The sequence below is a fragment of the Corvus kubaryi genome, unplaced genomic scaffold (genome assembly GCF_017639235.1).
Source record: "Corvus kubaryi isolate FWS band 111438036 unplaced genomic scaffold, C.kubaryi_AGA036_p1.0 134, whole genome shotgun sequence".
Classification (NCBI taxonomy): Eukaryota; Metazoa; Chordata; class Aves; order Passeriformes; family Corvidae; genus Corvus; species Corvus kubaryi.
This window is the reverse complement of record NW_024580668.1, coordinates 2,845,319-2,872,177: the sequence shown is the minus strand read 5'-3', so window position 1 is coordinate 2,872,177 and position 26,859 is coordinate 2,845,319. Positions and strand designations below refer to the sequence as shown.

Genomic DNA, 26,859 nt, shown 5'->3' with positions numbered 1-26,859 from the left:
GTGTGGTTTTAATTTGCTGAATTTTGAACCTACCTCAAGTTTCAGTGTTCAGAGTGTCCCCTAGCAGTTTTATAGATTAAATACAGAACATGTTAAGAAGAATCTCTTTTTCCTTACTTTGAATCTGCCACCTGCTCATTTCATTTTGATACCCTCTTGTTGCTTTCTTGGAAGAGACATTCCCTGCTCATCCCTCTATGCCACTCAGGCTTTGGAGACATCTGGTTTTTTCCCATCCTTTTTACTCAAAACAGAAAGCACTTGGAGGTGCTTAAATACCTGGTTGCTGTGTAGATGCCAAACTGCCACTGAATCCAAAGTCAAGGACCTAAAAATCTTTGCAGAACTGACTCAAAAGGGTCTCACATCCAACACTCACCATTCATTTATCCCAGCTCTCCTTCCTGCTTTGACCAACACACACCTGCACAGAAGTCAGATCTTATATGGCAAAGCAATAATCTATTCAGGTTGTGTGATATGAATTAATAAGGCTGACACTAATTGCTAGATTTGTTGCTTCTCCGGGCCTACACTGCCCTATTGCCAGGGGACATGGAAGGATGGGGAGAGGCAGAGATCAGCATCCAAAAATAGAAGAGGTTTCTATTTAGTTGACTGTGAACATTCACAGGTACTCCTTGCTCACCTTCTTTCACCGCTTATTTTCTGGCTTTAATTACTTTAAAATTAAAGTTTAAAAGATTTTAAAAGATCATTATTTTTTAACCAATCTTTTTCTTGGATCCCCAAACACAGGTTTGATGTTTACAGCAACGGCTGCAAGTCCAAAGGAGACAGATTTTCTGTCCCCACCCATGAAGAACAGTTGATTTACTCCAAGCCTTGCCAAGGCCATATGCAAATTGTGCTAATAGGAGCAGCTGCTGGCTGCACAGCCCAGGGGATAAACACAAGTTCTGTTCATGCTGCTGCTGCCCCAGCTCACATCCCCAGGATCACGCTCGGCTGAATGAAAAGCACAGTCCCTGAGAGCTCTCTGCAGCCGTGGCAGGTAACTGTAAGAGAGACACTGTTGTGTGCTGTGGATGCAGCTCAGGCAGCAGGAGGGAAGCCTGAGCAGGAAAATGTGCAGGAAAATGTGTCTGGGCTCTCCCACAGCAAACTGGCACTGTCCTGGGGTGGCCGTGCCAGTCTGCAGCACATTAAGGTTTGGCCCGTGTTTTCTGTGGAGAAAAAACCTTTCCATCTGGATTTCATCCTCCCAAGCCCCGTGAGCGTATGTTATTTGTATATATTCTGCAACTGACAGGATGTTTTATAGAGTTTCAGGGTAAGCACAAGGAGGATACCTGGTGAAACTGTTCTGTATTAAACACAAATGACAGACTTTCTGCTTTGCTCTTTTAAAGCTCTTCTGGCACACATATCTGGATGAAGCTAAGGCAGGGAAAGACTAAGCCAAGGTTGGTGAAAAGTAGGAGATCCTGGATGAGCTGAACGTCCACCACTCATTTTTCCCCCTCCAAGAGCCCTGTGTCCCTGCTGCTGCCCCACAAAATGCCAGGGCAAGAGTCCAGCTTCTCACTTTTAAACAGTGATCTGTTTTTAAGAAATCCTATTTAAAATCCTGTAGTAGGAAATTCTCTTAGTACTTCTGAGTTGCTTTGGTAGAAGTCAAATGCCCTTGCTTTGTTAGCAGGATGTCAGGCAGCAAAGACTGATTCCAGTACTTAGAAAGTGTATTAGTAAGTGTAATCAGAAAACATTAAGATGGTCTTTATCATCCAAGGGACACCACTACACTGCCTTCTGCTCCTCTCCTGCTCTCAATCTTAAACTAGCTATCCATGACTTTTCATTACTTAAATAAGTCTGGATTTTTGTAACATATTTTGCTGTGGTCACTTTATCCTTTGATTTATCTATTTACTCGAATCAGAAGCCAGAGCCAGATCAGCCTCTTGTGCCCTCTGATCTCTTGTTTGCTCACACAGCCCATGAAGCAAAGGCAGACCAACAGAACAGGTTTGAGAGCATCCTGTGTTGTACCTGGTGCACATTCCCAGAACTTCTCCCAGGATCCAACACCTGGACGAGACAGGAATGCCCATCACACCTTGAGGGCTGCAGCTTCCCAGGTCAGGCAGGAAACCCACAGTGACCCAGCCCACATGGATCCTGGTGGAGCTTTGGAACAGTCTTCCTCTGTAGTGGTTAAAACATCAAACAAAAGAGAGGTTTCCTGTGATTTTTAAGATTCCAGAGCTACTTCAAGGAGCAGGACTTCAATGATTGTGTGCCATACAGTTGGAGTAAGGGTGAGGTTGAATTTCTTGGAAAATAAATAAACTCTTTTCAGCTCTGGAGACCACAAAAACAGAAAAAGAAGCACATACCTATTTTTCTTCTCTCCCTGGATCATGTAAATTTGGGGGAAGAATATTATCAGTGTGAGTCACTGTGAGTAAAATAGTGAATGTACAAATGTTTAGAATGGATAATTTATTTGGGGATAATCTCTCCTGCTCAAACCTCATCATTCTGCTGCCTCTGTAATGGTTTGCAACCATGTGTCCAGCAGGTCTCCCCATTTGAGCTTGTGTTTAACATTCCAATTTGGGTGCAACTTTTAATCCCCTTGAATGCTTGAGAGGAGAACAAATATTCAACTTTTTTTTTTTTTTCTCCTCCATATTCCTGCCTTTGGCTCCTTTTAGGACTCTTCTGACCACCACTCTGGACTTCATCTGAATTTCAGGGTTCCAGGGTTTTGCCCAATTTCAGACTTTACAATAAAAGTTTTTCCAGATTTACATTCAACTTCAGAAGATACAAACCATTTCTACTCCCAGTTTAATGAACAACCATCAGCCAAAGAAAGCCTCTTCCCACCTCAAGAAATTACATTGTTTAAATGGGAAAAAACCTGTTTTTAATTAATAATGGATATGAAACACATACAATTTACAACAAGGGCACTGGGGAAAAACTCTGCTGCTGTCAAATTCTTTCAGCAAGATGATCCATAGAAACAGAATTCCAGTCACAGCAACTTGAGCTGTTCTAGACTGTAATCAGGAAAAATGGAATGGCTCCACCTACTCACCAGTGAAAACAATATATCCTCTGAAAGAAATCCTTCAACTTTCAGTCCTCCTGGGTCTTGTGCAATATTTTGTGGTTTTTCCTAGCACTGTTTTTATGATGTTGGCAATCAGATCTTCAAGTGACATCGATACTGGTGGGACAAAAACAGAAACAAAATGAGCTGGTTAGAGCATAGATGTTCTGGAAAATCAAAGCAAATAATAAATTAAAAAATGCACTGGAAAAAAACCCATAGTGGATCTTAATTAAGAGCCTGCCTTTACTATGGCAAAGGCAAATCATCAACAGCTTGTCTTCAAACTTCTATCAATATTTCCTTCTCAAACAGTCTGGGAGTGTAGGTAACAAAATAAAGTGTGGCCACACGCAAGATAAATGCCATCTTAACTGGACCAAAGTGCTTTAATGTCTTCTAGTTCAATACCAGCAAATGTCCACCAAAAAATAGCCACATAATTCACCATCTAAACGTCAGCTCTTCCCTTCGCACGAATCAGAGAACCCTATAATTGCTCCCAAGTGGCAAAACCACAAGCATAGAAGTAAATGAACCATGATAAGAGTCTCTCATATTAAAAGCATCATAAAAGCCCGAGCACAAAGCCTAGCCAGAGCTGCCCTTCTCCACATGGCCCAGCTCTGAGCAGGCTGCGCTCACCCCCCGGGTGCCGCCTGTGCTCTTGGACGCGCTGGAATTCAGCTGCTCCGTGACAATATTCCAGACATGGAATTAACACTTCTGAAAGCTTTTAGGGATCAAAGGTTGCCCCCTTCGCAAGTTTTTTCATACCGAGGACATGATGGAGTAGTCTGGCTCTAACTGGAAAAATAGTTCAGATGGCACTCAAGGGGCTGTGGTGAGAGGAGGCGGCTGGAGAGCTGGGACCGAGGTTGGCATCAGCCTCCTCTGCCCTCACACCCCTGCAGAACATGCCTCTGCGTTCCAGCCCCAGGGTCTGCTGCTAATGCTTCGTAGGGATTTTGTGGATGAAGCCCCAAACGTGGGAAAAACTCCTGTTTGCGCTGGAGTTAACTGGGACTGCAGAGATTACCGGGAGTAACGAGGAGCTCGGTAAGGAGCACAGAGCTGCAGCAGCAGAGCCAGCTCGGGGGCATCCAGCCTCGCCTGGGCGAGGGAAGGGCAGCATCCTCGCTGGGACTGACACAAAGTCAGCCTGTGAGCTGTGCAGACAGACAATGATGTTTTTATAGGTGACACATCCAGAGCTAATGGCAGTTTCTGAGCTCCTGCTCGTCACCGCTCTGTCTTGCTGGGATGGTGAGGAGAGCTGTGCTGCCGCTGGCTCCAGCTGCTGGGAGCGCTGCATTCCCATTCTCTTTGCGCTGGGAATTAGGCACTCAGCACAGCATTTGCAAGACCCCAAGTGACTCAGCCATCAAAGCCGTGTTTTCAGTGATTTTTCAGGAGTTTCAAAGACCCTTTTGACAACATGTGCCTAATTCCTTTAGGCGCTATCAAAAATGCTGCCTCCCCTGGGGATGGCTGACTAAACAGAAGTCTGAACATTCATGTCATAAATATCTCGAGACAAGCCTGTTGATTCAGTGAAATGTGTGGTTGGCTCCTATTGTAAATGCATTCACAGAAAACCTCACAGTGCGCTGCTGCTTGGGATTACTTGTGAGCAAAACAAATGACAAACATTTTGGGGGGTTTTTTAAATAACATTTTAATACATTACAAAGTGGCTTTTCTTTTAATTTTACACCACATCGTTTAAGATGACATGAAGCAACATAATTTGCTGAGACAAGATACATACAAATAAATAAATAAATAAAAAGGGATTAAAAGGAAAGCCTGTCCTGAAAGTCTGTGAGTTGGAAAAGGCTATAATTTAAACCAGAAGGGTCTGGATTAAATTATCCTGACATGCTAAAAGGAGGCAAAATTTTGCTGTGCATTTATGAAGCAGAAATGAAATGGAGGGGAAGCAATGGCTTCAAAGTGAGAGGGCAACTCACAAAACCATCTAATTCTGGATTTTAACCCAGATCTGATAATGTTTAGCAGCTCCAAGCAAACCATGGACCTTCAGAATTCAGAGTCAGTGATGGCCCAGGCCGTGAACCAGCAGGACAACCATATCCCTCTGTGGGAGACCCCAACCATTATCCAGCAGATCATATTTAAGATGATCTTCCCACTGAATAATGTCTCGGCCATTGGGAGGCAAACACAGCCGTGGACCACCCCTAGGAAATGCAAAGATCTTCCAATTCCACAAACGTCTCCGCCGTAACTGCAAAGCCACAGCAGCGATGGGACAGATTTACCTCAGAGAAAATACAAACCAGCATCTCTGACACCAACCAGTCAACCAGAAATCAAAGTAACTGAGGCAGAGCTTTGAATTCTAGCAGAGAAAAAAGTCAAGAATTCCCAAGCAGATCCAACTCATCTGATAGCTCAAGAAACAGCTTATTTTACAGAGTGCCAAGTCCCAGAGCCTCAGCTGAAGGCTGTGGGCAGAGGTTGAACCAGAAACCTTCACCCACCCCTCAGCTGTACTGGCTGGGATCTGTATCCCAATTTTTTTCCAGAAATTTTCCAAAATGTCACCGTGATGGAGAGAATTGTCAGTGGAGGAAATATTTTACAAGGAAAACTACACATTTCTAAGGATCAGTATTTCCCAGTGGAGACTTTTTTTATAATAAAATTAATTATAATATGAATTTTGTGGAATATTTTGAAGAAAAAGAGCTTTATTAAAACAATACTAATCTAATACAAATAAACAAATATAATAAAACATCAAAGAATAGATGATTATATTTATATTATTCTATACTTTATGTCTGAAGGTGTCCTACACAAATTTGAAAAAGAAAGTACTAGAGAAGTACAGTAACTTCTGGATCTTAGCAGCTCTGTTAACCTCTTCGGGCTAAGTGTCAGATTGAAAATAAATCTTTAACTTCCCAGAGGCCCAAAAGCGTAAAGACTCAGAGTTTTTCACAATGACACCCTCCTTGCATTTGTATAATCTGGGTTTATGGATAAATGGCAGCAGAATTCCGCTACAGGCACTTTAACTGGGTGAGCATAAAAACAACGATGCCAAAAATCAGCCTTGTGCTGGGAACAGTCACAAATCCGACCTCTTGGGCAGCACTTCAGCAAACTCAGCCCCAATTCTTCTCCCAGTCAGGGGAGAGAGTCCCTGGTTGTCCATTGTCAGGCAAGTAGAAATATCACTCCCACTTGCTGAGGTTTTAATGCCATGTTCTTGATAATCTCGATACACTGAGCATGAGATTCAGCCTCCTGCCCAGGCTCTTCAGATCATGCAATGCTTCTCTTTACAGCTTGCTTACAGATATATTTCAATTGGCAGTATTCGAAATTTCCAAATGGAAAATAGCTCCTGGTATGTGAGTAGGGCCAAATCACAGGATAATTTTATTCCCACCAGTCATTGCCACGCAGTGTGAAATTACAGCTCATATTACTCCATACCATGGCTTGCAGAAATTTGGACCAAAATTTTAAAAATATTAATGTGTATGCAAATGGAGTCTTGCACATAAATCAAGCACACACACTTAATAATTTGGTGCTTTGGCTTTACGAAATGATAGATCAAAGCAGAACAAATGAGAAGATGGAACCCAAATTAACACATTAACTGCAACAGAGCCCTCTCAGATCTTGGAAACCACTCTCTGTCTGGGTGTCACATATCCAATTACATTCCTCGTAACTCAAATGACAGAACAGACCGAGAGAAGCGAGGATGCCTATTCCTACTCATCACCAGCTACTCATAGTAATTTTTTTCAGAGTACTAGTAATTATCCTTAAAGGAGAACAATTAAAATCCAGTGTAATTGGAAGTCTGGTTATGATTACGGGTGAGTCAAAGTGCTTTGGAAAACGAACACAGAACTGTTTGGAGCTCCATTGGTATTTTATTAATCATGTCATTAAAATGGACACATAAAGTGGGTGTAGCTATACAGTGGGATTTTCAAAAGCTCTCAGCACTAGCCACACTCTGCTCCTAGTAAAGTTGGTAGGAATTCTATTCCTTGAGTTTAATGGGAGCAGAATTATGCCAGAACAAGGCATTTTTATAGCATCCAAACCTTATTGCTCATAAGCAGCCAATTCTCTCAGAATTTCTTTAATTCTTTCTGGTGATCCCATAATCCTGGCATTATTTTCCTGTCCCAATGGCAGCCCCAGGAATGGAGGTGCTGCAATACCTTGAGCCTGGGGGAATATGGGGCAGAAGATCTCCTCCCATTCCTCTCCACGAGGATGAGAACTGGTAGGAGCTTTGCAGATGAGGGGATTTGGCCCGAGTTTGCTGCTGGGGGCAGAGTGCACAGACTTGGCCTTACAGATCTCAAGAGTAACACAGCAATTGGGAGCAGATGGCTGGCATCAGAGAGCAGCTTAAAGAGACAGTGCTGAGAGTGGAGAGCTGAAAAATAACATGAGATTTATTTGTGGTCTCTGGTCTGTCTAAGAAATGTAAGTGGTGGTTGGTACTTTCCGCTCGTCACAGCTAATGTGGGACCTTGAACCAAACAGATTTTGGCTTTCTGTTTTGCAAAACCAAAGTCTGATCTGGTAAGAATAGGCCTAAACAAAGCATGACCTCCTCACTGTTCCTCTGATGTGTCTCCTTCGAGCACCAAAACTCCAAAGCAGGTCCCTGAGGAAGAGTGGAAATGTACCTCAAAACACAAAACTCCAGATTTGAACAATTCCCAGTATTTTACTCAGGAATCTGTTTGCTGACACTGAAAGCATGGACTGAACCATGTTGGAAAGATGGACAATTATCTGTGTGAAACAAAGGTCAAGGATAAGCAGTAGGAATGCAGGAGTGACTCTCTGCTCTGCCCACCGCTTTGGCCAGCGCTGGAGAAACCTCCTGCATGCATGGACAACCTGGAAAGACACCTAACAACACAGATAACTCAAAAACTGTGACTTCAAATTCTGCCATTTGTTTTGTGCAACAAAATCTTCATTCTAAGAACCCACCTACTCAGAAATGATTTATACCAGTCAAATAAGTATACTAAATAAATGGTATTTGAAAGGTATCAAAGGCTCTCAAACACACCAAAGAAGACACTGAAATGCTGTGCTAACAATTGAGAGGATTCCCTGCATAAGATGCTAAGATCTAAACTTTCATTTTGTAATTAGAAGGAAAAAAAAAACCTGCTTGTAATCCTCTTGAAAAGTGATCCCCTTGGAATGAATTGTCTTAATGCTTTACATCTGAAGGCAGCAAGGTAAGGCAGTACTATACAGCGTTTTGTTCTGTCGGAGGGAAGCTGGAAATAATCTGTAGAAAAGATTATTTCCAACTTTCCAGCTCTTTTTCTATAATTAACAGGATGTAAGACATAACAAACAGAGGCTGAAGAAAACCACAAACTCTCCATATGGGGTTCAGTTCCTGTTTACTAGTATCCTGTTTACAGCATAGTCTTTGATGGTCAGATAATCAGGCCTCTCATGTTCCCAGAATGACCACACTTATTCTGTACTTATTTAAGGCTGGGAAGACTTTTTAATAAAAAAATATGTCGAGGAAACAAAGCAGAGAGATTATAACAATATGCATCACTACGGAAATACCAGACTCATTGTTACAGAATACAAAATTACCGAATACCCTTTTGTGTGAAAACAGAAGGACGATGTGAGTTGCCAGTTCAAAGGGAGTCAAGGAATGAAGTCCTTTCCTTCTTGCTGCTGCCCTGGTCCACGTCTGGGTCATGTAACTCCCCAGGTGGAGGAAGGAGAAATACCCATTTCCCAGGACAGTTCCCATTGCTGGCCAGGGGCTCCCTCGGGCAGGAGGCAGGTGCTGCTTTCTGACCCGCCCTCCTCAGCTCCAGGCGCAAGGAGGACAAGGAGGTTTAGCTGCAGTTTTGGCTGCTGCTTTGCTCCTCTTTAACACAGGGGCCAGTTGAGATCATGGCCCAGTCCAGCACAGTCTGGAAATAAACCTGAGTGGCACCAGAACAAACAAAACCAAACCACTCTTATACTTGGCAGAACCAATTCCCACTTTGTTGTGCCCAATTCTCTTTTGGCTGAAGAGTGAAGTGCGTACAGAACCTATCCCAAATAACAAAAATTTTGCAATATCAGCTCCCCTTGTGACATTTCCATGCCCTTAGGCATAAAGTCTGGCTTTGGAGACACTTCCTTTCCAGTTTTGACCTGAACTGGACCACAGGTGTATGGACAGTTCTGAACTTGGGAAAACCACAGGAACTTGGGGTCACTGTAACAGTTTTGGTACTTCTTGCTATGATTCCATGTTCCATTGCCTTCCCCACGAAAGGATTTACCCTCTTCTCTACACAGCTTCTTCCTCTTTTCTTTGTAACACACAACTTTTAGAAACTTCATTCTACTTGGCACAGACCAATTTTTTGTCGTGTTTTTGTCACAAATTCAACACCACTAATTACATTGCAAACTTTTTTTGACACCTCTGGTCATGTACACAGTGTACAGAATGTACAAAGGTGGGAATTTATTTTATTTTTTTAGTTGAAGGTTTAGGAGTGGAGAGGCCTGCTGTAAGAGAGCTTCTTATTTTCATTTCTTCTTTTGAACTTGTGTTACGAGAGCAGACATTTAGAGAAATTGCACTTGGCAATCAAGATCTTCTCCTCACTTTGTATGTGCTAAGAAAAGTTGCAAGTGTTTAAGTAAATAAAATTAAAACTGATTACTAGATAGTCACTGAGAAAACATACTGTATAACAGCTTTTATCTCTAAGAGAACTAAGGTTTTGGTATAAATAAAACTGCTGAAATTATGCATTGCAAATAAATATGGTTTTGCTTATTTAGATTTTTCTTCTGATAATTTTTTTTTCATAAATACCTTTTCATTTTGCTTTTAAATCTGTTCAGTGTTTAAAATGGTTCACATCCTAAGCCATGTTGCTACACCAGATTTACTGATGTCATTTATTTGCTTTATACATTGAATGTATGAAAGAACAGCTCATCAGAAAGTCAGGGGGATTAATCTATTGAGATCATCTGAAAGTCTAACCCTTACAGGGTTCTGCCTGTATCAGCTAAAATCAGGTGAATTTACAGGCTATCATTCTTCCAGCCCATTAGTAAGACTCTTTGGGTTCGTTTATTTATTTATTCTCCCCAAAGAGCATCACTCATATCTTATGAAAGAAGAGGAAAGTCCCCGTGACTCATAGAAACACCTTAATTAGTGAAGTTGGAAAGGAGTGCTGGTCAGGATACGCTTCCTCGGGGACATGGTCTCTTGGGAAAATGGCCAGCATTTAAAAATTTCTTGGAAAAAGATGGAAAGCAGATGGAAACTTTTTCAACACTACTGTTTTGGTATGTAAATTACTTCAGTGCTCCCAAAAAGGTTGAGATAGAAAACTTCAGACCATAGTTAATTAATGGTGATAATCTTAATATAGTTTGCACCATAAATATACCTGGCCTTTAACCCAAGAATAAAAGAGATGTTTGGAGGGGTATCATGGGTGTGGGAGATTTCAATCTTGTTTAGCCTGAGGTTTATCTGAAGAACTGTCTTGGGCCAAGATCTCTTTTCACAGTCTCCTGGTTCATACCACTATAAACGAGGAAAGAATCTGGCCCGAAAATTTTATCAGGTTTAATATCATCATAATTACAAACAGCCCATTACTCCCAGTAATTACACCACGGAGATGGAAGTTTAACTCCATCCTTACTCTGAGATGTTCCACTACTAGGTGATGCCTGTGGCACATCCATATGCTCCTCCATATATTCCACCCAATATTCCTTAGGAAAGAGATGACTCCGTCATGTTATGGACATCCCTTCGGAGCAGAGCCCCTCCAGGAGCAACAAGGACTTGGAAAAGTAATTTCTGAGGAAGGCTTAGTAAAGCTGGATTTGAACTCATACCTGAGGGCCAGGAAGCTCCATAAAGAACATTCCCAAGGGCCTGCAGGAAAATAATTTAATTTCACTCAATTCCTCCCTAACCATGAGAAAATCTTAATGATGTGTTGGTCAAACACTGTCATCAGCTCAGCACAAGGTTTGATAGGTCAAACACAGGCATAATTTCATAAACCTGGCTCAGGGCTCAGTGAGCTCAGTGCCACGTTCATTGCTCAGGAGTTGCTCACAGCACCTCAATATTGTTCATCAGGGTAAAATGAGTCACTTCACACCTCTGCAAGACAGCAGGAGATGGAACAATAGAACCCAGTCCCGGCTCCCTTGATGCAACCAGATAAAGGCACTTTCTGCACCACAACACACCACAGCTGAGAAACCTCTTAGCAGTCATTAGGACAAGGCTGGGAGTTGCTATGAAAATACAGTTCTTTTTGAGGTATTGTATTCTGGGGCACTGGAATACTAAAGCTTTCTCATTTTTAAAGGACAAACAATTAAAGTTTGCTGTTCTGAGCTCTGTAAAATTCATCCTACAAGTTCGGCCATCTGCCTGCCACGGGCCATGAGCTTCTGCCTTTTAGCAGAAAGTGAGGATTGGTCATTGTTTTATTATTATTGAACACCCTTTAAGTTGATAATAAATCACTTTAACAACTTTGTCACTGGAAGGCTCCGACAAACCCGCTATTGCACAAGCACATGTTCCACCCTCTCAGTCCCAGCGTTTTAGGGACACTACCGCCCCAATTTCAGCTCACTGTGCTATCTACAGCCTTTGACAACAGAATCCCCTGACCAGGAGCTTCCAGGAAGTGCAGAAACCTCCTCAGTGCTCTTTTCCTGACGGGCCAAATGGCCAGATCTGCATCTGAGAAATTCATAATGGAGCCGTGGTTTTCTCAGTAAAACTGCTCTCCAAGAAATCCTTCTCATGGTGCCTTGCTGAGAAGACTTTTCTATTCTCTTCAGTTATCACAGAGCAATAAATATTGAGTAGACTTGGTCAATACTTTTTATTGTGGTTTCTTTTTATTGCTGGAATATGCTGCTTTGCCCGAACAGATATAGTTGGGAGGGGTGGGATGGCTTCAGTAGATTTTTTTCATTTCAATTATTCTATAAACAATGGCTTTGAAATGGTCAAAGAAGCTTTGTTTGACATCTTCAGAACTGAACAAAATCTTCTTTATTTGAAGCAGCTTTTCGTTTTCAAATATAAGTTGACTTATCAAAAAAAAAATCTAAAGATGGAGAGGAGTAGTTTTCTGCTGTGGTATGGGAAAAATATTTGAAATCTTAAAAGGTCTCGAGGTAAAATGAACCCATTTTTTGCTGAATTCTAAGACTAGCTCTAAACTGTACATACCTGTGGATTAACTGACAGAACTGTTTTCTAGAATATACCACCAAAACAAAATCTAATCTACTATGAGACATATTGACAATAATAGGATTAAAGTGAAATTTCCTTGATTGAAATTAGCACCAAAACATCCACTGAGATGAAAAGATCAGTCTGGACATATCACACACAGTGTTTGCTCAGGAGCAGATCTTGCAGAAAGAGTCACTGGGATGAATCTGATCTCGTTCTATTCTTACCATCATCTATGGCTCCTCCACTCCAGCTGAGACAACTTTGCCTCTAAAAAGCCCAAAGAGAAAATCTTCAATTGTGCTAGGATGATTTCCAAAGCACTGGAGTTAGAACCGGAAAATGGGCCCTTTTTGACTGAGAATGTGACCAAGAACAGAAATTGTGAGAAAGAAAAAGAACCCCCCCCCCCCCGTGTCTCTCCAAAGTGAACAATGTTTAAATATAAACCATCAGCCTCTGCTCATCAGTAGTGTGTAAATGGCTCACTCGAGTAGTGCAAATGTGTCTTTTAGTAAAGTATTAACCCTACTAGAAAGGGGTTTACAACAGAGAAGTGGTCAATCAAACCCTCTGCTCAGATAACAGGTCCACCGCACGCTGCCTTGGGAGAAGCTCTTAAACAACACACCAGATCTCCTAGGTAACTGCAGCACTAGATGAGAGCTGTTTTATTAGTTTCCTAATTAAATTTCACAAACTTCATAGCAGTGACAGACTCTTGGTTATCTCTGCTGCAGAAATTCAGATGGGATGCCAGAGGGAAAGGATGGGGCCGCTCCTCTTATTGCCTGCCAAGATTTTGTGCTACCGGTTACACTCGTCAATCTCTATCTGGAGCAGTTAAGAGCTGTAAAGAATTCATTAAAAGGGCTGAGATTTATTAGAGGCTCCTCAAGCTCATTAAGGATGCTGATGAAATGTGAAGCCCTTGAATCCACACGCCATCTAAGAAACGCTCAAGTAGAGCCTATCAAGTTTTGGCAGAGAGTGGAGACAATATTTTTGTCAGAATTTTTCCCCCCAAAAATAAAATCTATGGCTCTAATTTTTGTTATCATTGCTAGAAATCATACTTTTCAACTGTGTCTCCTTCTTCCACCCCCTTCATGAATAACAAAATGACAGCAAGATTTGGGTGTTTCACAGCCAGAAAGACAAGAGGAAGATAAGAAATATTAGAATTTGTTGTAAAATGTGGGAAAAGCAATAAAAAGAAGAAATTAGAGGACTCAAGTAGCAGCTGCTGTGGTAAAACAAACTTCCCCCTTGAAATATTTCCAGTGAAATACTGTAATTACTTAAAACAGTGAAAACCCGTTTGTTTTCCTCCATGCTCTGCAGGAATTTCAACTGTTCAAACATTTCAGTTACACTCAAAGCTCAGAGGCTTTTGGACGGAATAATGCTTTTATTTTCAACTGAATTGTTTAATTTTCACGTTTTCCATGAAAAAAATGCTTTTGCAAAAAAAAAGGTAGGTACTTTTTGCAGAATTATTTTTTGTCATTGAAAAAAACCCAAAAACATTTACCTCTTAAAATGTCAGATATAATTGAAAGAAAGGAGAGGAATAGACAGAAGAAAGGAAAGAAACGGTAAAAAAAATAAGGAAATGTGGAAAATTTTCTCCCTATTTGAGCTGTAAAGAATGATGCAGAGGAGACGCCAGGTGTAGCCTTGCCTTTAGTCCCTCTCCAAATCTGGGCACACCCAGCTCGTCCCTCCTGCACATTACTCAGCTCAGTCAATAAAGGAAGATCAAGCCCCAAACAGGCTTCTGAAAGGAGAGGAAAAACCCCAAGTTGCTCTCTTTTCAAACAAGCCTTTGCAGAGTTTAGCTCAGCAATGACCTCCAGTCCAGCTTGGTGTGAGACATTTTCTACAGGGTCTTGTAAATGCAGCAGCTTTGCCTCAAACAGCTCTTCCTCTGCGAATAAAGACCGAGATGCCAAAGGCACAAGGAGTTTCTGTGGCCAAATGAAACTAATTTTGTGCACAAGGCCTCCCCCCAGGGAGGGACTATAGTCCAGGTAATAAGAGAAATCCTCTGAGGAGTATGCATGTGAGAAAAAGCAGAGTCTGTGTGCAGGATGTTGGATTTGGGAGTGCTGTCACCCCATGCAGGGGCAGCCCAGCCCATGATGGCACGTGCAGGGCTGGAGATGAGAGTGCAAATGACAGAGACTTCCCTGAGTGCCAAACGTTTGTGTTTTCTGTATTTTGTATATCTTGGAATGCAAATACGGTTGAGAAAATTGCACTTTGCATCTAGATGGAGATTGAAATCCGAAGTTCCCACAGACTTAGAGGTGCTCTCATTCAGGTCATTCTGGAGATATATTGAAATACCCATAGACTTATGCTGTAAGAAGAGAAACATCAGCAGAACCCTTACCAAACACATCAAGAGAACATGAGGCTACAATGCCTTCTTTTCCTCCTCCTCGCCCACCTTTTATGTTGAAATAAATGCCTATTCCTCTAGATTTATGTAAATTCTGCTTTTCTTTTTCCTTCATAACGAGTTCATAGCGAATAACAAGCACAATTAAAATGCCCAAATCAGTGTCAGCAGTACAAATTACCTCCCTGACCGACGCCTAACAGGTCAACACCTATTTCAGGAGGGTTTCTTCAGACCACCAGCAACAACCACAGAAGAGTATTTTGTGTGTTGAGAGGAGCCCTGTCCATGTAACCTACAGAGCAAAGTCAGGGCTGACCCAAGCACATCAGCACCAAAACAAACCCAGAAAACATTTGTAGACAATCAAAATTTCACAGTGTAATCCCTGCTCATGTGTGAGATCTCCCTCAGCAAAGCAAACACGTGTCCCTGCAATCCACACGCAGGAACTCGTGAAGAGACGCTGCCAAATAAAGCCATAACAAGCTTTTGCAATGCCAGTGACTAAGACTTACTTGAGGTAAATAAGGCAGGAAAGCCTAACTTGAACTCAAAAAAGGATGAGTTTGTAGTGAGTGTTTTGACTGCTGTTTCCAGGTGCAGAGATGTATGTCCTGTCCCTCTCCCTGCTTTCAGGAGAGCTCAGGTGACTGAGTTTCCCAGCAGCACAGAGACTCCTCGGTGCCCATCAGTGATGCTGTGAGCAGGAGCCCACCAATGGTAAATGGAATCTCTCAGGAGTGGGACACACATCCTGCTGTCCCACTGGCACCAGAAACAGCCCGTGGCCCTACAGACACACAACACATGGGTGCAGATACAGGCACAAGTCATCTGGGGTGTGGGACTGACCTGTTTTGGCCTGAATTACAGAGCCCAGTAGTCTGTGAAGTGTAGATGCTAATAAATTCTAAACTCAAACTGCTCCTTGAGCACGGGTTTATGTAACAGGTCACTGCAAAGATACGACCCTTTCCAACCATCACACACAAATCAGCCCAAAGAGGTCTCATTTTCTAGTTCTGCGCTTAAACTGCAGAAGAACCTTGAGTCCTCATGCTGCAGGGTGGGTGGCTCAGACCCACAGATATTTATGCATTTCCTTAAGCTTTTTAAAGTGTGTGTGCCTTTCTTAGAAAGAGCACGATGGAAAAGGCACTGGTTCATCTCCCCATGCCTCACTGCTGAAGAAAAACAGTGGCAGTACATTAAAGACTAAGCTGAGCTGCACTGGGGACCCAGAAACCCTTAAGCAATCAGGAAAACTGTTTGTGGTTTTGTGCCTTCAAGTAATACTAGCACCAAAACTTTTATACACTTCTCTAAAAAGAAGTGGAACTCCAAACCTCTGGGCTCACTTCTCTACAAGGTTCAAGACATTTATGCTCCAGGACCACCTGGAAAAAATTGCCTACCAGCTACAGCTGTACTTTCCTCAGGAAAATAGACACCAGCCTTTGTCCTGCATTTCTCTTTAGCAATATTGTAATCTAGGTGAAGACATTGTTATGCCAGCACAGATTAGTTACACAACCACCACTTGTGGAGGGTGTGGGAAGCTCATTACACCCCTACAACAGAGAGCAAAAAGATAGAGGGGAGGTTTTTTAATCCACAAGACTCCAAACAGTAATAAATACAGCCAGCTCTGGAGCCCACCAAGCAAGCAGGTGAAAATACATTAACACGAGTATTTACTGTAACAAGTCTCTTTTCTCCCCTCCAGACATTTCTGCTCATTCAAAATGTGCAGCGATAAATCAAATTAGATCAAATAGAACTGTCTGAAAGGAAGCCACACAATAATCAGTTTTGAATTTTCCCACCCTTCTCCAATAAAAAGCCAGTGCAGTATTACAGAAAGTTAATATGTGCATCTCGCCCATTATATTTGGCTTGAAACTGTATAAAATGACATCTGATAGCAGCTTGTATGGACAAGCTCTTATTAAACATAATTAGTCAACAAGGTCTATCCTAAATCAGTTAATGATCAGCAACAGACAGAAATTTACTGGTATTCCCTGACTTTGCATATTATGGGAGTAGTTTTTAATATTAAAAAGTTCATATCATTCCTACTACGCTTTGATTTACTACTGATGAAGTGAATGTGAAATCTGATTACATTAATTGAGCGTGTTGTCAGATTGTCACTTTTCTCCTTTTTAATTGCCTCCCGTCTCCTTCATTATCCCTGACAAGCCACATTTTCAGCCCAACATCCCACTTTGCATGCCTGGTTTTCCCATCTGCAGTGCTACAGAACTGGTTACTCCCCAGTTTCCCCAGCTGTAGGATCTCGTTGGGGTAGCAGGGATGCCAGGTGGAGCCCTGTGCTCCCTGGGAACGTGCAACAATGGTTTGTATTTCCTGCTGCAGGGGCACAGAAATGCAAAAGTAGGAAATTGTTAGTAAACATGAAGGGCAGCATTTCTGAGCCTGTGTGTGATGGTTTGTGCTACCACAGGGATTATAGACCCCTCCTGTATCCTAATGGGAGGAATTAATAATTCCTCGTGTGTGTGTGTGTGTGCTTCAGCTGTTCTAATACAAAACAGTATGAAAACTGTCCCAGAGCTCCATATGGCAATTCAAGGGGTGGTTTTACACTTTCAGGGGTTACTTAGAACTCTTCTTTCCAAGCTGCTGAGCAGTTTGCCCTGCTCTGAGGAATGCTGTTTTAGCGTGAGTTTGCTCCTGCAACATAGGAATCCGTGCAGAGCTGAGCAGCAACAGGCAGGAGGAGACCCAGTAAAGCATTTCACCTCATGGTCTCCTCCCATCCTCTCTGAATCCCCAAACCACACAGAAAGAACTCTCCCAGTAACCGGAATTTTACTCTAAACTTATCCAACATCGTCTTAAGTTTCTTGAGACCTCCTTGATTTCCACAAAATGCTGTAATCTGCCTGGGATTTAATCAAGGAGTTAATTAGTTAGGTAGTCCCCTTACACCCCCGCTGTATTCATTTGTTTTAGGTGAAGTTACACCTAGTTTTAAACTGCCACTCTAGGAGAGTCCCAACTTGTTTTGCTATCAGTTGGCTTTGATAATTTGCCAGGGAGTTAATCCTGCCTGACATGCAGCTCACAAGATACACCTCACCTGTGCTTTATCAAAGCAGTTCCCCTCTGCTTCAAGAGTGGTGAGTGTAACCCTGCCCAGGGTTGTTGCAGCACTGGAAAACACATTTTGTAAATGATTCTGCATGTGCTTTTTAATTTTTTTTCCTCCAGGAGTTTTGTCTCTCACATTACAGCTCTTGCTGTGTTTATGGAGTCACCTTCTGTCCTAGAAATTTGCCATGTTGAGACGCAGGCTCCCGGCAGCTGTGGGACTTGGAAGAGAACATTGCAAATACAAACACATTTGCTGACAGTGTAATTACTCCCTTCACTAGATTTTTTCCTTGTTTTCTTAAATGCAGGACACCTACAGTCACAATAGCAATATATCACTTGCCTGTAGCACAGCTTTCTTTCCCCTGTAAAGCGTTAATGAAGTTCCTGTCCTTGTTTCTCAGTAATTGTGACAGCATGTTGGATAATGTACTGGCCACACTTTATTAAAGCACTGGCCACACTTTATTAAAACCTAACAATCCAATCCCATGCTCCCTGCTAAAGAGACCTAACTCCAGTTCCATTTGGAGTTCGTTTCAGCATGCCCAGATCACACACTTGGTTTTAATTCTTCCAGAGCCTGATCTGAAGACAATGTGCAGGATTTTCAGCTGGTTCACATTTGCCTGTGGCTGTGCTGCGCGACTTTCTAATGCAAGGCCTGATCCTGGAAGGTGCTGAGGGCACAGAGGGCTCCTGCAGATGTCCAAGGGGACACTAAGACAGTTCTGTGCCCCTCGGGATGGGTGGCTCCCGTCTGGGTCAGGGAGGTCCATGCAGACCTCGCAGGATGCTTTGGGGACAGCGTGACTCAGCAAAGCAGTGATTTGAAGGGGACAATGGAGGGGGTGGTGGCAGCTAATTATTTGACAATTATTTCTGTTGAATAAATCTTCCAAGGGGCAAGGAGAGGGATGAGTCTCAAGTGCCTGCCTTTTTTTTTTTCCTTTCTTTTTTATTCTTTTTTCATGATCTTAACATGTGAGTCTCGCACAGAGAGAGGTGGGACGCTGTGGTGAAATCCAAGGGCCAAGGGGAGTTGTTTTTCTCCCATTGGCGCTGCCATGGTAGGAGAGCAGATGAACATTTGGGGCAGATGTCCATAGCACTGTTCACCTAAAGGCCTTGGATGAGGTCGGTGCAATGACCAATCCTTCCTGCAGGGAAACTGAGGCACATGATGCCTTCTTTGGTGTTACAGACCTGGAGGTGGAACTTCCCTAAGAAACTGTCCTGGAGACTTTTAGTGTGCAAGTCTCTGCCCAGAATAACTACAAATCTGGTGTTGCTGTCAGCCAGATAACTTCATATCGGCAAAAAACATAACGTCTTCTTTCTCTCTTTTGTCTTTCTGCCTATAAAATCATCACAAACTGAGTATGGAAGCAGAGATGTTTCTGTGTACAGAGAATATCTTGTCATTTACGAGAAGCAACGTACCTTGCTGTATTAGTTAAGAGGTAGAGATAACAAAGCCATCAAACTCTTGGGTGTTTTGGCATAAAAAAAGGAGCCTCTTGTTCGAAATCGCAGAAGAAAAAAGCTTTAGTGCAGGTTAAAGACGTAAAGTGCAGACTGAAGTGGGGTGAACTTGGACAGGCCCATATAGAGCACATGAGGCAGAATCCCTTGGCTCTCATCTCGAGGCTTCACTTCTACAAATAATGCACAACATTTTCTTATGTCTTCCCTGATGACAAGGCTCTTTGATTTTCTGAAGGAAGCATCATCAAAAAAAGTGTGGTTCCTCCTGCGTGTGATGAAACCATTAAAAAATGGCCGCAGTGTACAGAATCACTCAGAAATGTCATGGCAGACCAGCGCCCAAATACTTACTTGGCAGAAAGTGATTAGCTCAGCTGGATTTCCTGGTTAAATACAAGGTTAGATAAATACTTGAATAAACTTCTTTCAGCACGGACAGGATTAAGGAGAATGTCTTATTCTTGTGCTGACAAAGTTTTGCTGCTTGCAGACTGATTATATCTTTAATTTAAGATGATTATTTTCCATTTTTGATGATTCACAAGGGGAGAGATTCCCTCACTGTTTGTACTGCACGAGTCATCAGGAAGAGCAATTCCAGCTGCCCCTGGAGACCATGGGGAGGTGGTGGGTCAGGAGTGGAAGGGTCCAGGTGACCTCTGGAGCTGTTTTGGGGGGATGCCCACCTGGAGAGGTGCAAGGATTGTTGGCAGCTCTCCGACTGGGCAGCCCTGGGCCCTGCTAGATCTCTCCTGACATTACACAAATCCCTGTTGCAGTGATGACCTGCTGTGGAGCAGGGAGCCAAACTTCCCACCAGTGGTGCTCCAGTGATGCTCCAGGCCATGAGCAAACTCACTATTAAAGCAACTTTCTCATTTTAGCTTCTCCTGAGGTTGTGGTCCACAGGCAATGCAGTAGCTGACAGTGGACTAGAGCTGCACCATGTGTTAGTTACAAAATATGATTAGTATCTAATTTTAAATTAGGAGCCCTGCCATGGCAAAGAAAAGGGGAAAGTTTTTGTGTTCTCACTTAGTGGAATTAGAAAGCTTCATGCAACATTTTTATTTTCCTGTACTCACTGCAAATACAAATGGAAGTAGTGGTGTAAACACTTGTGCAGTGAGTGTGGTGGTTAATGAGTGCTGGCAAATGGACACCGCCACAAAAGAATCACAGAAGCACAGACTCATGGGGCCACTGAGGCTGAAAAAGACCACTCAGACCATTGAGTCCAACCTGTGCCTTGTTCCCACCTTGTCACCAGCCCAGAGCACTGAGGGCCACATCCAATTGTTCCTTGGACACCTCCAGTGATGGGGACTCCAAACCTCCCTGGACAGCCCCTTGCAATGCCTGACCACCCTTTCAGTGAAGAAATTCCTCCTCATGTCCAACATGAAGCCCTCAAGAGCTCAGTGCTATTTATTACCTCTCTCTAGTCCCAATGGTCCAACCTGGAGCAGCTGACCCAAACAATCTGAGACATGAGACAGATCCCTGGTTCTATTCCTAATCTCTTAATTTCAAGGTCAGGAATCTACAGTCTTCCCATCAAATGAAAGGTGCCATGAAGGAGAATGCTGCTAAAGCTGCAGGTCAGTTTAGATTTGCTCACAGACAATCCTAGACTGGCATATTTCCCTGGTTTATAGGATCTGCAGTTAGGAAGTGTTACAGCTTCAGCATGTAAGGAGTTATTCAGTATCCAGGGCGAGGAAATGGCACAGAATGAAGCCTAGAATCCAAGTGAGAAATAAAGCAAAAACACTGCCATAAAAATAGAAGGTTCAATAGTCTTCCACGTCGCATCTTTGGAGAAGATTAATTGGCTTGGCTGCTGTTGTGAGAGCTCCGATACAGCACAAGGCTCCAGCCAACTGCTGAACTCAATGGAGCCACAAAAGGGCTGGGTGCTGAATAACTTTGAAGAGCGCAACATCAAACCAGCCTCAACTTGAATTTGAGAAACATCCCAAACCAAACCCAAACAATGCTGCTGAGTGAATGATTCAGGGCATTGGTACAACCCCCCACATTTTGTGTGGAGCAGTGGGAAGGCTGGTGATGAAGTGCAGTGGAATACCTCTTCCCAGGCCAGAGCAGAATCACAAAAAATAAACAGAGAAAACATATTTTTCCACGGTTAGGCAGATTTAAACCCACCCTATTTGAGGCACGTACACTTTGCTGTCCCTGTTTCCTGAATGAAAATCTTCACCAGGGTATTTAAGTTTCTGGCACACACAGGTTCTGAATCACTCACAGCCTAACACTGGGGAGGGACCTCATGGAAGGCACGAAGCCTCTTCCTTATATGAAAAGATTCAGAGAGGCAAAGAACCTGGCAGTTTGCTGCTTTGCTTCACCATCTCTCTATTCTCCCAAAAGTTTTAATCCTTGGGCAACATTTCTTCCTTTACATTTGAAAATGGGATCCAGGCCTGCTGAATTTTAGGTCCGTGCAGTAGCCAGCAGCCTGCAGTTCTCAGGTAAAGGTAAATGTTTGACTGGGAGAATATTTACTTAAAACTGGCACTACTGTTATAGGACAACTTTCTCTCCAAGTGCCTTGGGATGTTGGATTAAATGAGAAGTGTTGCAACAAAGCAAACAGTGTTCATAAGAGTGCTAATAATAGCAGTACCTGGAGTCACTGCTCCCATAAATAGAGACCAGCAGGAGATAACTCCATGCATTTACATCAGATCACCAGAATGTATATTTGCCTTGAGCCAAAATGATATAATGCATATTTTATCATTATCAATGCTTGCAAGCGTAGGCCATGTGTAAGGTGTTTAGGAAGATGTGCAGCTTTTCCAGCTGTCAGGAACAACACAGTGGATTACTGTGTCATGTGGAGGAAGGCAGAGATAACACTCACCTCCTCCCTATTGTCTCAACTGGAAAAGATCAGATCCAGTCCTATGATTATTATCACATTGTGAAGCTACCAAAGATAATGAAACAGCTCACTCAGGAAGTAGCATTGTGCATTAATCTTCTTTTTCTATATTAATCCTACATCAAAGAGAAGTCTGCTCTGGCTAATTATGAGATTCACTCCCAGAAGATCACTATTACACCCAGGTTATTCTCATTTTTCCCTCCAAGCCCTCCTTCTCTCAACTTCTCTGGTCTTTGAGCTCCTTACTGAAGGGAGGTGATGATGCTGGGCAGCTTTACTGCTGTCACTTGCAATGATGTGGCACAAATTTAGTGTGGGAACACTGTGTATTTATTGTGCTCTGTGGCTCATTCAGGAACCGAAATTACAAGCTGCTGAATGAGGATGGAACAGCAAACAGGATTCTTAGATTCCATCTAAAGGATGGACCTGGAAAGAGAGAAGATGAGTGAGGTGCAGGTGGGTTTGGATCACTTTTGCATCCTAAATTTTACTGACCATAGAAAAGAGAAAAAAGAGACTGAACAAATTGATTGAAAGACACTCAAATCCTGTTGGGTATTGACAGACCAGTTTGTTCTCCCAGAGTCCCTAATTCCCAGGTAAGCCATCCTGCCATCACACCACAGCGTTTCCTTGTGCCTACCAACATGCCAGCTGAAGAATTCTAGCCAGGTTTTCCCAGATGTAGTGATAGTGCACTTGGCAGCCAAGTAATGGAAAGGGCTATTTTGGCCTTAAAATTTCCCCTAGTTCTGCACTCACTGACGGTATTGATATCACCAGGCCTTAAACTCTTCTTTCTTTAAGAGTGACTGCTGCAGTGGAGTGGAGGAAGAAACAAATAAGATCTGACCTGAGGCTCAAGCTCTTTTCTTCTAACAAGTCCCAATCAATGTAAAATATCATGGGTTTTCTGATTTTTCCACTACTTTACCTTTCCTCCTCACATGCAGTTTTCTCTTTCCTCCCTCCCTTTCCATCCCTCTTGACTCCTTTCTTCTTCCTTTTCATATTTCTCTTCAGGCTTTTCTTTCCATTGCCTGTTTCACCCCACTGCACTTCTGCCCTGCAACCTCAAACAACCCAAACTCTCAAAGAAGTCCCTAATCCTCTCCTAATCTGAGGCATAAAACAATTAGCTGAAAATTAATATTTTTGCTGCTCTGTGCTGGCACAGTAACAGGAAAACCTCCATCTCTGCCCTGCTGGGGGAGCAGCCACTACAGTGCAGCCACTTTGGAGAAGCGTCAGATTTATGGATTAGCTGCTGCAAAATGCAGGGTGGATGGAAAGCTCTGCTGGGAGGTGCGGAAACAAGAGGCAATCTGCCTTCTCAGCTGGGTTCAAGGTTCCTCTTTGCTTTTTGAGATCTGCCACACTGTCAGGCCAGTAGGGCTCAATGCAATCCTTGGTCCAGGTGCTGCCTCCATCCACACTCCAGGTAGATAAAGGTGAGCAAGGCTGTTACTCAGAGCACAGCCAAAAGAGGTTGTTGTGCTTATTTTACATCCTTTAGCACTTGGAAGTGGAGTGGTGGGGCTCAGAGATGGCTCAAGGAGTCTCAGCTGGGACAGGGGGTGTGTGGGGTGACCACTGCTCCCAGCCAGGCACAGGCACTGCAGAATCCCAATATTCCTGCAGAAAAGGCTTGAGATGAAACGGCTCCATGTGAAAGGCTCAGTGACCCACTTGGAGTTTTGGCTAAGACCAAGGGGGGAAGAGATGCATTCACTCAGTTCAAAACCACTTTTTCAGGAGGAGATGGGAAACTTACAGAAACCAAAGCATGAACTTAAACAGTGCATTCCCTTAAAAACAGAAACACAGTCCTTATAAAGCTTGTATCCCCTCTGTAGAGTTTTTCCTTACTGCTACATATTGACTCATTAACAAATTAACATGTTTTGATTCCACTGTGAAAGTCTTGAGATAATTGTTACAGCTATGGTCCCGGGGCTGAAGAACTGTGCTTCTAAAACGCTTTTATAGACTACAAATTGGATGCTTTTCATACAGGTTATCTAATTTTAATTACAATTTCCCCTATGGCAAGTCTTTCTTTGCTTTGAAGTTGTTAGAGTTTTGTCATCCTTGGGGAGTGAGCAGTTTCAGATTATCATCATGTCAGATTTTATGTCCATGGAAACACTTTTTCAACAGTTTTTTTACGTGAAGCAAGCTTTCATCTGTGAGAGTTTTATTGGTCTGAAAGGTATGACAAGCAACTTAAATGTAAGTGATGTCCTACTTGTAATGTGAAAAAAAAATCTAAGCGCATACATTAGCCACTAAAATAAACAGCAATTACTGTCCCCACAGAGATAATTGCAGAATGTAAAAATAAGACATTATTTTCAATTCAGTATTTTTTCTCAAATAAACATTTGCCACTTTCAAGCAATATTTTGTCTGCCTGAGTCATGAGTGTCTGAGAAGAAGGGAAGGGGAAGCGAAGAAATACCGAAATGAGGAGATCATCTCTCAGAAAACGAGCCAGTCAAGGTTTAACATCTGTCCACCAAGCCCTGACAAGGCACCTCTGAGCACCAGCATGGGTTTTGACCACCAGGCTGCTGCCGGGTGCATTTCACATGACTGATTGCATAACACTCAGCGTGCTGCTTTCATCAGGAGCAGATATGGTCCCTCCCTCTGCTGCATTAGATGCCTGCCGCCCATCTATAACATGTAATCTCTTGCTCTTTATTGCCAAGATGTTTATTGATGCTTGCCAAAGCCAAGGAAAAGAAGGATTTAACACATAAGCATCTCCTTATAAAGGGCTTACTTGCTTGCGTTTGGAGCCTTGGGCACTATGTCCAAGGGACAAGATGCTGAATTCTAAGCATATCAGCCAGGTCTGTGTCAGTGATTTTTTTTTTGACAGAATTTTCTTGATGAAGCTGTCTGGGTTTGCAGAGCCAATGGCAGTGCTGGCATTACAAGGTTCTGCATCCCGAGTTTGATGGGCTGCCAGCACATTTACTGCTGTAATGCTCTCACAACTGCAATAAAACAACCAGCAAATCAAGGATGCATAAACCATCTGAGTATTCAGACCTTTAGCCTGCATAGTTTTAAGGCAGTAAGAGATACAAGAGCAAATAGCTAATGAAAATAAACAAATGAACACAAAGCTTGAGGAGTTTGCTGGGGAACATGAAGACAAAGTGTGTGGGGGAGTGGAAGATGTGTGCAGGTTCTTCTCTCATCTTTGACATTCCTGAGCTAACACACAACAATCAGTCCAAGCTGAATCCAGAAGTGACTAGGAGAAAAAAGTTCTGGAGGATCATTGCTCACATACAAATGTAATTGCCACTGGAATAATCTTCTTTGGGGGATTTCTAATGGTGTAAGATTATATGAAAATTTCAGGTTTTGTTCTTCACCTCCAAAACCCTTTCTTCATCCAAGAGATCTTGGATCCTGTTCACTGGAATTAAGTCAGGCATTTTCAATTGAAGAAGATCAGAGGAATTAGCCTGAGTTGATTGAAATCCCTCTTAAATTTATGTAGTCCTTTACAATCATTTGAATTCAGGTTGCAGCTTCAGTTACCTAAGTTTTTCAGGGAAAAAAATGATGGGTTTTGCTGTCATAAACAGGATCTATTTTCTTGAAATTATGGACATTGTTCAGAGGATTGCAAAGTAACAAGATCTCCTATGAACAACAACATCAACAACAACAAATATTTGACTAAAATAAATAAATGGAGTTGCTATTTTCTGGTCTTTCTCATCTGACACTATTTTAGGTAACTGCTGACATTAAAGGAGCTATTCTAGATTTATTTCTGGAGCTCAGTTTGAAGCTGATTTCTGATTTTTAACAGTAAAAGAAGTCATACAGAAGACATAGTTCTTCGTGACCACCAATGATTCAAGGGATTCCCTAATTTTCACAAAGGCAAATTGGAAGAATAAGTCTTGGAGCTGCAAGTGGAGTCACTAGAAAAACAGGTTCAGTTACTTAGGGCTAAATCAGTGTAAAAGAGTGTCAAATCTGTGAGAATTTGGGGTGGTCAAAGTGCCTCAGTTCTTTCCAATGAGTGTTACTTGCCTTTCACCAGCTGGTTCAGGTGTCACAAGAGCTGGTTTCCCTCTAAAAACTGTCTGGGAGAAGGTCTGACAGAGCCTGATGAGCGCTTCCAAAGGGAGATTAACGCTTTCAAACATCAAAGTAGAGCTCCCTGTTGAACTATGTGAGGATATCAGACTTTTCATGACAAGGATTTAAATGACACAGGTTCTTTGCAGGTTTGACCACAGTGTCCTCCTCTTAACCCTTTCCTCTGAGCAGGCTGTTCCAACAGGGAGAAATCCACCTAATTTTGAGCTGCAGGAAGCTCAAACCTGCAATTGTTTCCCTGTGCCTTTCCCAGGGCAGACCTGCAGCCCTCTGGGGACACTCCTGGTCCCTTGGCCTCCAAAGGGAGGAATGTGACAGACCCCCCATTTACAGCCTTCTGGAGCCACTCCCACCATCCTGCTTCTCCCCAAAGTAGGGACATGATGGTTTTCCAG

General features: G+C 42.7%; 1 protein-coding gene across 2 annotated transcripts in view; it reads right to left on the bottom strand.

Moving 5' to 3' along the window:
• SPO11 (SPO11 initiator of meiotic double stranded breaks) overlaps positions 1-26,859 on the bottom strand; it is a 217,561-nt gene that overhangs the window by 112,594 nt on the left and 78,108 nt on the right. For both annotated transcript variants that reach the window (XM_042045413.1, XM_042045405.1), the window contains exon 2: positions 3,071-3,202. The gene's annotated coding sequence lies outside the window, so the exon portion shown is untranslated. The remainder of the gene's footprint in view (positions 1-3,070; positions 3,203-26,859) is intronic.